The sequence below is a fragment of the Neocloeon triangulifer genome, unplaced genomic scaffold (assembly GCF_031216515.1).
Source record: "Neocloeon triangulifer isolate White Clay Creek 2 clone unplaced genomic scaffold, ASM3121651v1 ptg000002l, whole genome shotgun sequence".
NCBI classification, from domain to species: domain Eukaryota; kingdom Metazoa; phylum Arthropoda; class Insecta; order Ephemeroptera; family Baetidae; genus Neocloeon; species Neocloeon triangulifer.
Window position 1 is genome coordinate 8,053,560 of NW_026775545.1, and position 12,330 is coordinate 8,065,889.

General features: G+C 38.8%; 1 protein-coding gene across 11 annotated transcripts in view; it reads left to right on the forward strand.

The window, feature by feature from the left end:
- The window catches only part of LOC132205387 (amyloid-beta A4 precursor protein-binding family A member 2-like), a 118,433-nt gene that overhangs the window by 54,869 nt on the left and 51,234 nt on the right, over nucleotides 1–12,330 (forward strand). For all 11 annotated transcript variants that reach the window (XM_059634409.1, XM_059634412.1, XM_059634413.1 and 8 more), the window contains exon 3: nucleotides 7,429–7,485. The gene's annotated coding sequence lies outside the window, so the exon portion shown is untranslated. The remainder of the gene's footprint in view (nucleotides 1–7,428; nucleotides 7,486–12,330) is intronic.

A 12,330-nucleotide genomic window follows, 5' to 3' on the forward strand; every position in this document is an offset into this window, starting at 1 on the left:
TTGCTTTGACCTCCGGTCCCCTCAGTATCACGTTTGAGTCAGTTCCTCTTTCCAAATGACATGAAGTGACATCCAATATCTTCCGACCTCGCGTAGGTTCAATAAGGCTTTGGCTTTTCAACCATTGAGAGAGTGACGTCGATCCTTAGATGAACATCCCTGATCCTAGCTTTCGCAGCTCTTTTATTCGGTGCAAGTGCCCGTGCACTTTAATACCCAGCCTGCGCTCTTCTCTTTGTGCGCCGTCGGCTTCCGTCATCCACGGAGTCTAAAAAAATGCAAATTTGTGAGACTATTAAAGTGACCCTTGACGTGGTGGGATGACGAGAGCGGTGCCCCTCCCGATGAAAGGGAATTAGTGCTGTCTTTTGGCGCGTCTTTGGTGTGCGACACGACTTTTGCCCTGACTTGTCTGACAAGCAACGTTCTGTCGCCCGCCCTCTTGAGGGGACGTGCGGCCCCGTCACTCGGTCCACGCGACGAATACCATTTTGGTACTACTAACTTGATTTCGGCTGGAATGTCCACTGTGACGGGTCAGCCAAAGGGCAATGAAACAAAGGGCAGAGAAGGATGATGAGGGTTGGGTTAATGCAACAAGGGCGGTGTGGCATGCTCAAAATGTAAAATATTATTCCGACAATAAGAACAAAAATAAAACGCTATTTAAATTAAATTTTAAAAAATTACAAATTACACAAAATGGTACTTCAAACAATCGTAAGCTCAATAGAATTAAAAAAAAATCAAGTTTATTCTAAAAGCATTAAATATTAATGTGCAAAAATTATATAAAAAAACAAATTCAAAATCGTCGTAAAAATATTTGCAAAGGTTGTATGTAGTTGTATGCAGTTGTATGGAAAATAAAATAGTCCGTGATATTAATTTAATGAATTTCTTTTTGCGTTTCCTTTTAAGAGGAGCATGCAAAATGAAGAACATCTTCCCATACAGTAGCAAAATGAATTTGAGTGGAGCGCGAATTAAGTCGTTGCGAGGCGCTATGCAAAATTCATAGAGCGGGGCTAGAATGAGTGTCTACTCCAAGGGGGCGAGAAAATTGCTGCTGGGCTCTGGAAAGATATGCGAGAGGGATTTAAGCGAGACAGCCGGCTAAATGCGCGTGCATCCATCTTTCTGTTTGAATAAAAGCACATCCATCCATTCAAGAGCAAACACAATGCCGGCCGTTCACAGTTGTTGGCATGAATATGCAATAAACACGCGCGCAGGGATATATTTCGCAGGCGTATTAACGAGAGAGAGAAGCGCGCGCTCGGCTGCGTTATTATTTCAAAACGCTCTTCCCTTTTGTTGCTCCGTCACGAAGGGAACAAGCGAGCCTGCTTAATAACTAAAATTGCAATTTTTAACGCACTCCACTCGGCCGTTGACAAAAGCGGCGCTCGCGTTTTTCAAATAATACGCCGACTTGTTCACCAGCTCGGTTTGTCCGGAAAAGTGGTCTCAGGAGCCGCAATTTGGGCTGAAAGCTTTTTTGCCTTTTCACGCTCGTGGCAAAATTTTACGGCCACTCTCTCGGCTGGATTTACTTTTTGTCCGCTGTTTTTGCTAGTGCGCGGTTCTGCGTCGCTTGATAGGCAATTTATTGCTGACCTGCCCACAGGTAGATTAAAAGTGGGGCTCAAAAGGTGCATTTTTTTATAATGTTGGGCAAATGAAAATGCAAATTATAAAGAAATTGAGGAAACAGTAAAATAGCAATCAAAATTTTGAAATATTTATCAATTTAATTGAATGCTTAAATAAGTATTTGATAATAAAATTTGTCACTTCTAATGTTCATAATATATGGTTGCTTGATGTAATATAATTAATTTCAGTTTCCTTATTTCTAATTTATTTTTTTCCACTTGCTAAGACTAATTAAAGTTGACATTTTCTTGTATCCTGTATTTATCATAGAAGCGGAAACTGATTTCTGAAGTTTCATAAATGCTCTGCAGAACTTGCCGCGTCACAGTTTTACTTCCAATCAAATTTCGCAGAACTTATCAACGTTTATTAATTTCAAATGCTATCACTTCACTTCCGCACAAGATGCGATTTAATTAATTCCAGCAGGCGCACCAGAGGAAATGCAAATGCTTTTGATTAGTTTCTGCGGAGAGGCCACCTAGTGAGTGCTTTCAATTGCATTTGCAAGAGCGTTCTTACTCTCAGCATTTACGTTAGCACTGTATGCGAAATTAGGAATGGAATTCGAACAAAGAGAGGAGGCCTGAAAACGAATAAATAAGAGCATGTGGGCGTCGGGTGGTTTATCTGATTGCTGAAACGCCACTTACGGTGTTAATGAGTAAGATAGGAGTGGAAGTTTGAGCTTTTGAGCAAAAGAAGACAAAGCAACAAGCAAGAGATAAAAGTCTGCCTATGGAAATGCTCAAAAAGGTAAAAGGCATGAAAGTTCTGTTTTCCTCCTTGAATAGAGTTGTGAGATTAACAATAAGTCATGAAACCATCAAATTAAGCATTGTTGCTCAATGAATTCTAAAGAAACTAACAATAAAGAAATTTTAATGGCTCTTGTTTCAGGGTGTTTGTAATACATTTAAAATATTTAATAGAAAATTTCCAAGTAAAACAAAATTTGTTATGATTGCATTTGACTTGAATATTGAAAATTTAAATTTATCATCAATTTAAATTATATTAAAAACGTAAATTATTTTTTTGAAACAGGTTAGAAATAAAGTTATATCAACTTATTGTTATATAAGTAAATTAAACATGACAGCCTCACCAAGAGTGTCGTTCAAACAGGACATTCACGTGCGCATTAGTGCAGGAGCGGCCACGTTTACGCATTCAAATCTCGCTTTGCATTCGTTGGTCCGAGTTGCCTGCAAATCCAGCGAGTATTTATGTAAATGAGCGGATGAATTGCGCCGTACCAATGATTGCCGCTCGGCTCATTGAGCCGCACACGGCCGGCACATGAAAATGTAATTTATTCTTGAGCAGCGACAGATTATGATATTTACCTAGGGCTTTGGAGACGCGCGCGACGAGTCCTGCCGACGTATAATGCCGCCTCATTAAGGAGTGCAAAACTCGGCGCGCGCTTTTCACTCGGCCGCATTCAAATTGCACAATGGTCACCAACGTGTGCTGTGCTTGAGCGAGTCTCAAAACCCACAGCTGTCCTTGAGTCGACGTGCAACCACACACACACACTCACACACAACCGACCAAATTACACACTTGCGCGACTAGTCTATTTTGCTTGTCCGGAAAATGTACACATTTGCAAGGGTGAAGTTTATGATTATTGTTTGCTTGGGGGTAATAAATGTCTACATTACAAATTTTAAATGAAATTTAATTCATTTTAGACATGAATGAATTCAGTCCGTTTAGAAACTATCAACAATTTCAAAAACTGTAAAAGATAATTTAGATATTTTAAATCATTTAGAGTTGAAAAGAAGATTCAATGAAATAGAAAATATTTTATTTTAAAACGAGAAAATATTTTTTATTCTTATTTTAATATAAATTATATTAAAAATATTAATTTTGTGGTGCTGTGATGTAGATCTTTATAATAATCATAAACTTTTTCAGTTTATATCCCTGATCATTCTTGAGTTTTATTTAGTTTTCAATTTTCAGATATTTTTTCCGCTGAATAAAAAAAAGAAATCGCACGCTCCACATTTTTACTAAAAATATGTAAATAAGACCTCATCCACCATGGGCTTCCCTCTCTAACCCCTCTTCCGCACCGCGTTAAGTAAAACCGCGGCGCCAGAAGTTTCCGCGGCTTTTTTTGCATATTTCAAATTATGGAGGAGCACCCCCGTGCGTGTATGTATTCACACATGGCCGTCGTCGTTGTTTCGAAGCAGGAAGGGTCCTTTTTATGGCCTCAACGTTATCATGCACAAAAAGATCGCCGCCTGCCGAGTGCAGAAAATCTGGCAATTGCATTACACGCTTGGCACGCCCCTCCAGTGTGAGAGTGAATTATTCAAAGCGGCAGTGTGGCTAATTAGCGAGATAAAAATTATGTAATGTAGGAACAAAGATCGTCAAAGATATAACTATGGGAGACATAATGGTTACAGCTGGTCGGACGACGGAGGGAGAGAGATGGGAAACTAAGGGTTGAAAACTTTTGTTGCAATAACCTCCGGAAAGATTTATTCCGTCTGGCAGATATGAATAAATTTATTAACTTTTTCAACTTACATTTAAAGTTAAATTAAATTTCATACTTTAAACCTCCAATTTGATTAAAAATAAAAAAATAAAAAATAAAAATAGCAAAATTTATTGGTGAAAGTTAGAAAAATATTTGCCTTTGCCGTTAGTTACCTCTGAGTTGTGCACACAATTGTGGTCATTGGTCACCGCGGGCCGCCGAGTGCGTGTCCACGCAGATAAACTCGCGATTCGTTCAAGACGAATAGGCAAGTTCTCCTTTATGCTAATGAGACTTGAGGTAAGCCCTCGACCGAGCCAGCGAACGGCCACTTGCGGAGCAAACCACTTGAAAACAGCCCTCGCTCGCAAAATGACAGACAGTGTGCGGGCGGTGGGTGAAGGCTTTCAATGCCGCCAACCGGACCTCTGAAGAGCAAAGCTTTCAAAATCGAGCGGTTGTCATAAGAAAAGAGACCGTTTTTCAATGGCGGATTATTATTTGTTGTCGAGATTTGTGTCGCACTGCGGGGTTTTTGCCGCGGAAGAAAAATGTTTAGCTGAAGGCTTTCAGGAAAAAAAAAATTCAGGAAGGCCTCACTGAAAATAATTTTACATAATATAAATTTCTGAAAAAATGTCTTCCAAAAGGACCCACAAAAATAAAACAAAAATGAGAGCATTTCTTACTATTTATTATTTGCAAAATATAATATTAGTTCTTTGTAAAGGTTTAAATTATTTGTTTAAATTCTTGATATTCTTTGAGATTATTATTTCAATAAATTCCTATCAGATAAATTGCTTTAAAGATATAATTAAATTTAAATTTTTAGAACTAATTATTTTAGGAAAATTGCTAAAATAAACCTTAATTTAATAAAAAAAAGAAGAAAATAAATGCCAAATAGGCTTAATTTAATCACAAGTATATAAAATGCCAGATGTTGCATTGAATGAAAGCAAATGGAATCCTTTCCGCAATTGGCAATTTATGCGCTCGACAGTCCCATTCGTCACATTTAGAGCGCGTTGTTTGCCCTCGTAATGGCGAGCACACACCCAGAGAGTGCTGCCGAGCAATTCCAATACAGAACGAGATTATTTGCAGAATAAACATACAGCCTGAAAAGTTGCGCATGAAATAGTGCCTTCGGCGGCGGTGGAAATCATCAGCAACGGAATTCGAGAGGGCTTTTGCACGTAATAATGTTTATTCGGCCAATATTGTGAATTTAGTGGCAGTAGGGCGAGGTGTCAGGCGCACAACATATTGCTGCTCGTTTTTCGGGCCTGCGCTCCGATGATGATAACGCGATAACAATGAAACTTTATATGTTTCGCTTAATGTTGCAGGCGCGCACAAAAGTAAACAGTATATCGCCAGCAATTCCTTTTTATTCGCCCCGCCGCCTCGCGTTCTAACTTCATCACAATCAACGCCCCCGACCTTTTTCGACCGTGCACGACGCGGGGGAGTGAAACGCTTTTATTTAGATCGTGACCTTCTTTTCAAGCTCTCATGGCAGTGCGTGTGCAGATATTTGTCAGACCCCCGCGAGCAAATATCCGAATAGATATCAAAATGCTGCGATCCCTATACATGGGTTTCCTCTTATTGTTATTTTTATTTAGAGTTGCAAAATAGTATTTATTGATTGAGGTAATTTTTTTAGATTAGGGCAGTCTCTTATCAGCCTGTGCCCTTTTCTGAAAAATAATCGCTTCCATCTTTTTATTTTTATTTTTGTATCATTTTAATTTTTGAAACGCACTGTGAAACAAATACTTCTATTTTCAGCCTTCAAACTGTTCAATCGAAGGCTTTCATTTTATTTTTTTAATTTTTGACCAAATTTCACTATAGTAAGCGGTGAAAATTAAATGCTGAAATTTTTGTTTTTGTTTTTATAAGTGTTTTTTGATAAATACTATTGAGATTAAAATTTGTTAAATCTTAGCCACAGAGATTAAGAATTAAAATATTATTTGTAAGTATAACTGATGGCAATAATTAGACGAATAAACAACGATAATAGTAACTGTCAAAACTTCCAGATTCTTGGCACTTTTCAATACAGATGCAGTGGGGGCATAATATTGATAAATATTTACATAAAAAAAATTTAATTTTTATAAATTGTTCACTAAGTTAAGAATTCCTCTCTCATTCACGGATCTTTTTAAATTGATCAAAAAAATAAGTTCAATCTGTTTTTTTTTTTTTTTTTTTTTTTTTTAATTATTTTCATATTGATTTACTAGTCTCTTTTATTAGAGCGCCACGCCACCAAAGCCATGCACCAACTATTGGAGTGTGGTGGCGGCTTATGACAAATCAGCGAACATAATCACTTGGCCATATCGCACGCGCCATTTGGTCATTTTTATCGGAATCATTTCCACTTGATTTATCAATTACCGGACTCGTCAGAGCGAACATCAGCTCACAGCTAGTGGCTCAAGTGGATCTCTAATTCAGTTACAAATGCACTTGGCGTTATGGAGTGTGCGGTTGGCCGGCAGCTCCTCTGCGAGGTGTGTGTGTGTGTGTAATAGAGATAACACCGGCATTATGCATGCACACAATGCTGTTTATCTGCCGCTCGTCGGTGTACGCCGGGGCCGAAAGGTCAAAGCCTCTGCTCCGACAGGCACCGATGGACCGCATTCGAGAACAGCCAGGCACCAGATTGGCCGCTCCACTGCGCCACTCGGCATGTGTGCCTGCTCGGCTGGTTGCCTATATGCCGCGTGCGAAATTTCGCTCTGCTTCCGTCACAAAAGCCTCTCCGCAAGCTGCTCGCTGTCTAGCCGGAATGTGAAGATTCGGCCTTGTTTTTTGAGCTCCCCACCTTCCTAATCCGCTTGGCCCAAATATGTTGCAAGTTTTGACAGGGAAAGGGGTTCGAGAGAGAAATATGTACATTGCAACTAACCAGTACTCTAGTTGAGATGTTGATGAGAGTTAAATCAAAATTTTATCATAAATCCAAGAAAAAAATCTAGGTTATGAAGATATTATGAGAAATGATGCTTATTTTGTTTCTTACTGTATACTTTTTTAATAATAGAGAAATTTACTGCATAAAAATTTTTTTAAATTTTCAATGTTTATAAATTATTTTACGACATATTAAAAAAAAATACCTGAAGATCTGATGCACAGATATAAATTAAAGTCTTCATTGAGTGAAAAATTGAATTTTCTTTTATATTATCTGCATTCTTATCTCATGCTTTTACATCTTGTTCCAGATTGGCTGTAATCCTCAACGTCTGCATCATTGGAATGGAACTCTCAAACACTCCAAGGTGAGTTAAGCCAACGCCAAATTGATTTATTCTATAAGAACGAGCGGCAAGGGGACGCACTTAAAATTGACTTTTCAAAGTTTTTTCCACCTCGTGAGCGGGCCTCTTTTCTTTGTTAAATGCGCCGCTATACATCTTGCTTAGGGAAAAAGTCGCCGGCAGCTCCGGAATTTCGCGCGTCGATCCATCAACATTCAGCTCTTAAATCCTCAGCTCGCCAAGTCAATTAGTCGCGGCGGTGCCGAAATAGGAAAGGCTGAGGAGGAAAGCCGTCGGAAAGTTGTTGGTGCCGCTTTTCGCGCGTAAACGCCCTTTTAGATCAAAATGTCACGCGCTGATTAAAAGTTAAAAGTTGGTAATAATCAAGGAGCGCGCTGCAAAGTTGGCCGAAATAAAAAGGCGCTTTTTGTGCCCAGCAAAAGAAGAGAGGACAAATTTTTGCACCCCTTCGCGAAGCACGCAGACTGCGTGTTCGCTGCCTAATTTTATCTTTCGGGTCCGCCGCGCAAGAGTTGTTCCCTAACTAGCAGCATCAAACGCGTGCTGAATGTGCTACGTGGCGGGCTAAATAGGCGCCGACCGAGTCGCGCCCTCCGCATACTAATCAGCCGACGCATAATGACTCCGAAACGGAGAGAGATAGATATAGAGATGGACCCGCCGTTTGTTTTGGCTTGCGCTGCTCAGTTGCCCGGTGTATTCCATTCCGTGTCACTTTGCGGTCCTATCGTTCCAGACGTGACTGGTCAACAAACCCGAATTTCTTGTTCCCAACTAAAATTTTTTAGTAAAGGTTCGGTAACGTAATTCAGAAATTTTCAGTGAATAACCAACAGATAATTCAATTATGTCTAATTATTGTTCTTTTTTTAATTCTCCTATTTTTTCTTAAATGTGGCCACTTTTGCTACGGTTAGAGCTTCAAAAGAGTACCATTTAATTAAAAAGAAAGCAGTGAAATAATTCAAGTTTTAAATCATTCAGTAGAGGCTCTATGAGGCGGATGGGGTCTTTTTGATCTTGGAAGGTTTAGCAAAATTCTTGCAAGTGGTGGTGCCGTTTGGTTCAACAATTCCTTTTTTTTTTTCAAATTAATTGTTTTCAATAATTGAATGTAAATAACAAGATGTAATAATTTGGACAAGTAAACATCAATAATAATAATTTAAATAAAAATTAATTGAAAACCTAATTCAAAATTTAAATTATAGATAAAATGATATGTGAACTAAATTTAGCACCTGGCAATATCTTACAATTAATCAATAGATTTGAAATTTATCACTGTCATCAATAATCATGTTGATCTTAACCATAATGATTGGTTTAACTTCAAAGTGTAAACAACCCCCTTGCCACATACCACGGAAGCATAATTCTCTTCCTTTAAGTCGATGGAAGACTTTTGAGTGTCTGGCGTGCGGAAGGAATCGGAGTTCGTGTGCCGCAAGAGGGGGTTTAATTACCGCGCGCAAGTGTGCCACTCAGGGGTGTAATGATGGTAAAATGACATCAAAGGCGAGAATTCGGCCGGCATCATTAAGCTGATTAATTATCGAACGGTGACAATTTAGCAAAGCCGCCGAAAATTGCTCGGTAGCGCCCCACTTTGCATTGGATAACCACTCCGCACACGCATTTAGGGATATCGTAATGAATAGGCTCTCGCAAATACACATTTTGAAATATTGAAGCATTCCTGTTGCGTGAAAGCAAAAGCAGGGAAGTGCGTGGTTTTGAGCGCTTTGCGCTTTTGAGTTTGCCGCACTGATAGTTCTCAAAGTGGCTTTGATTTCAAACTGGAGTTTTCTGCTCTGGCCCAATTCTACTGGGACAGCCACAGACAAAATTAAAAAAGATTTAATTTTATGAATAACAAGTCTTTAAAAATTTAATCCGTACAATAGAAAAGTTTCTGATTTCCGAGAAATGCCCATTTAAAATATAACGACCCAAGATGGCAGTGAAATGATTAAATTCATACAATTTTGATATATAAATTTATCGTTCTTGTTCCATATTGCTTTTATGTACTTTTATTGGACGCTCGGTCGACGTGATAAAAACTTTCCCATATAATATGAGAAAAGTAGAAATTGACTTCTATGTCACCTGGCAACAACAGAAGCAAAGTTCATACGTCGACTGACACAGTGGTACCGCAATGTACCAGGCCGACTGAGCTCCGGGAGGCCTCGAGCATTGACTTGACCTTCCGCACCCAGCCAGGCTGTAATGGCAAAGTTGAAGAGGGCGCTCTGACGTGACGCGCGAACAACAACTTTGAAGAGGTTTTTTTTATCAAATGACATTATACGATCAATCAACCCTACAGTGAGAAATGAAAAGTTACGGAAATTATTATAATTTTTTTTGTAAACATAAATATTTTCAGCATATTTTAAACACCTTTTAAACACCAAAATATTAATTTTGTACGAAAAATCATTTTCGCGAAACGTCACACGTCACAATGTGCTAAAACTGACTTTATGTATTTCGTGTATCCCTTCTGACACTCCCTGACACGATATGTAGCATCTCGCGAGTAAATAACGTGCAAAAGCAATAAAATGCGGCCGCGAGCAGGCAGGAAATCCAGCCGAGCGCACTGGCGTGTTTTTATCATCATCAAAACCGCCATTGCCGCAGTAGTCATACAATATATCGTGTTGACAATAGCGGCAGTATTTCGCGGGCAAATCTCAGGTGCGCAGTGCCGGCTTCGGGCGAAAATGGATGGATCTCGCGGGAAACGAGACAGGCAAGCCTGCTTATTGAGAAATGTTGCCGAATTCATCGCGGCGGCTGCGGTGTTAATAATTGAAATTGAATACAATGGGTAATGAAGATGAACATCTGAGAAGATTTCCCACGTGGGCGTTACAAAAAATAGCACTCATTTTTTATTCGAGAGATTTTTCCGTAAGCACAAAATGAAAAGCACAAGAATCAAAAGTCCCTTCGAGCACTATCGTATTTTCTTCTCTTTCGCGGCGATTTGCTCTTTTATTGACCCTCGAGACCGTCTGAGAGCGGAATTATTTCTAGTTAGAACGCCTCTTACAATTAGTTTCGCATGGCGTTGAATGCCATTCGATTAAACAAATGATTGCGGATTTTTGAGTTGCTGCTTTGAATGTATCTCGTTACTCTCTAGACTCGTTATCGTTGCTTTTGAAGTAGATTCAATGATTCCAATTGAAAAAATCAGGTTGAAGTTGAGAGTTTTATTTTTTAGTATTTGCTATAAAAAAAACTAAGATATTCCTGTTAACAATATTTTTTTTTATTATTTTCATAGGAAAATTAGAGGGAGTTCATAAATTAAGTTGTGGTGTTAATTAAAATTTTTGTATATTTTCTTGTAATAATCACCATGACCGAAATAGATGAAATTAAAATATATTCATTTTATTTTTTATTTTTCTCCTATACAAAAATAGAACTTCGTTAAAAATGATGTTAATGTACTTGTTTGCTACCATTTATATTTTTATTTTTGTGGACTGATGCATATTTTTTCTCTTAATCCATTACGTGAAACGCCTCTGTAGCCCTTTTGATGTGCAATTTCATTTTTCATTCAGTCGTGCGAGTTTTAATCACTTGATGCGCTCGCCAGCGGCTGGCATCACTTTTTTCTACCATGCAGAAGCAATTTAAATTCCCACTTGGATGCACCGTGCAGTGATTAAACAAATTTAATAGCACACCACAGTCTGTATTTTTTTGCACCTGCACTTCATTTTATATTTCTTTCCTCTCTGGTTGATAGAAATAAACGGCATTTGCAGATAAGTGCTTCAAATTCTCGCTTCAAAAATTGACAAAAATCTTAGTCTTCGCCGAACTCGCAATCAAGTGAAAGCATTCCTTTCGATTTGTCAATCCTTTCTTCGCAGCAGTATTTATTTGCCACACACAGAAAAAAGCCTTTATTGAAAGCGACAAGCTTGCTGCGGTTGACGTTTTTTGCTCTCCATTTTTAAGCAACGCATCGATCTCTTCAATACACATAAACATCCCCTTTTTTCAATTAAAATTGCCACAATGGATGAAAGACGGCAAAAAAGCTACGGCAGCGCGCGCTTCGCATTTGTCATTTTAATGAAGGAAGCTTTGGTGCGATCGCACAAAAAGAACACGTTCGCCCTGCTTCGAAATAATTACTATGGTGAAAATCGATGGCATGCTTTGGAGGCTCTTTTAAAAATTTCCATCAAGGGCGCGGAAAGTTGGTTGGTTCTTCCTGGGATGAACAAGCGTTCTTAGAAACAGTGATTGATTTTTACTGCAAATATCTATAAACAAGCTAAAAAAGAATTATTTTAATTTCATGAAAATTTAATTCATTTATCAGAGAGTCAATGCGATTTGACCGAATTTGATTGGTTGATCAGTCACACCAATCATTGTAATAATTTAAAAATTTTGAATAGTTTTACAATTTTATCGAATTATTTGTGTCAAATCTATGAAATACATAAATTAATTAACATAAAGAACAAAAAATATAGATCCATTCTTGTTTCCTGTTTCTTGCTTTCGCATAGAGTTCGAAAATCGAAAACTCGATCGCATTTGACGAAAAAAAATTGGAGCAGCAGTTGTTGCGCTGCGAGCAAAACTGCTGAGTCAGGTGTACTGCTCTGCAGCAGGAATTTTTGGCTTTTCGGCAAAAAGGTCCGTTTCGGGAGAGGTGCACGCTTCACTTTTGAAGTGGGGCGCCTGCCGTCATCGCGCGCGCCGGCTGAGAGTGATGGCTCCGAATCGAACCAACTTTTCCCATTTCTCATGCACTGCGGCCGAAAGGGTTGCTTTGCTGCTGCGTGTGTGTGCAGA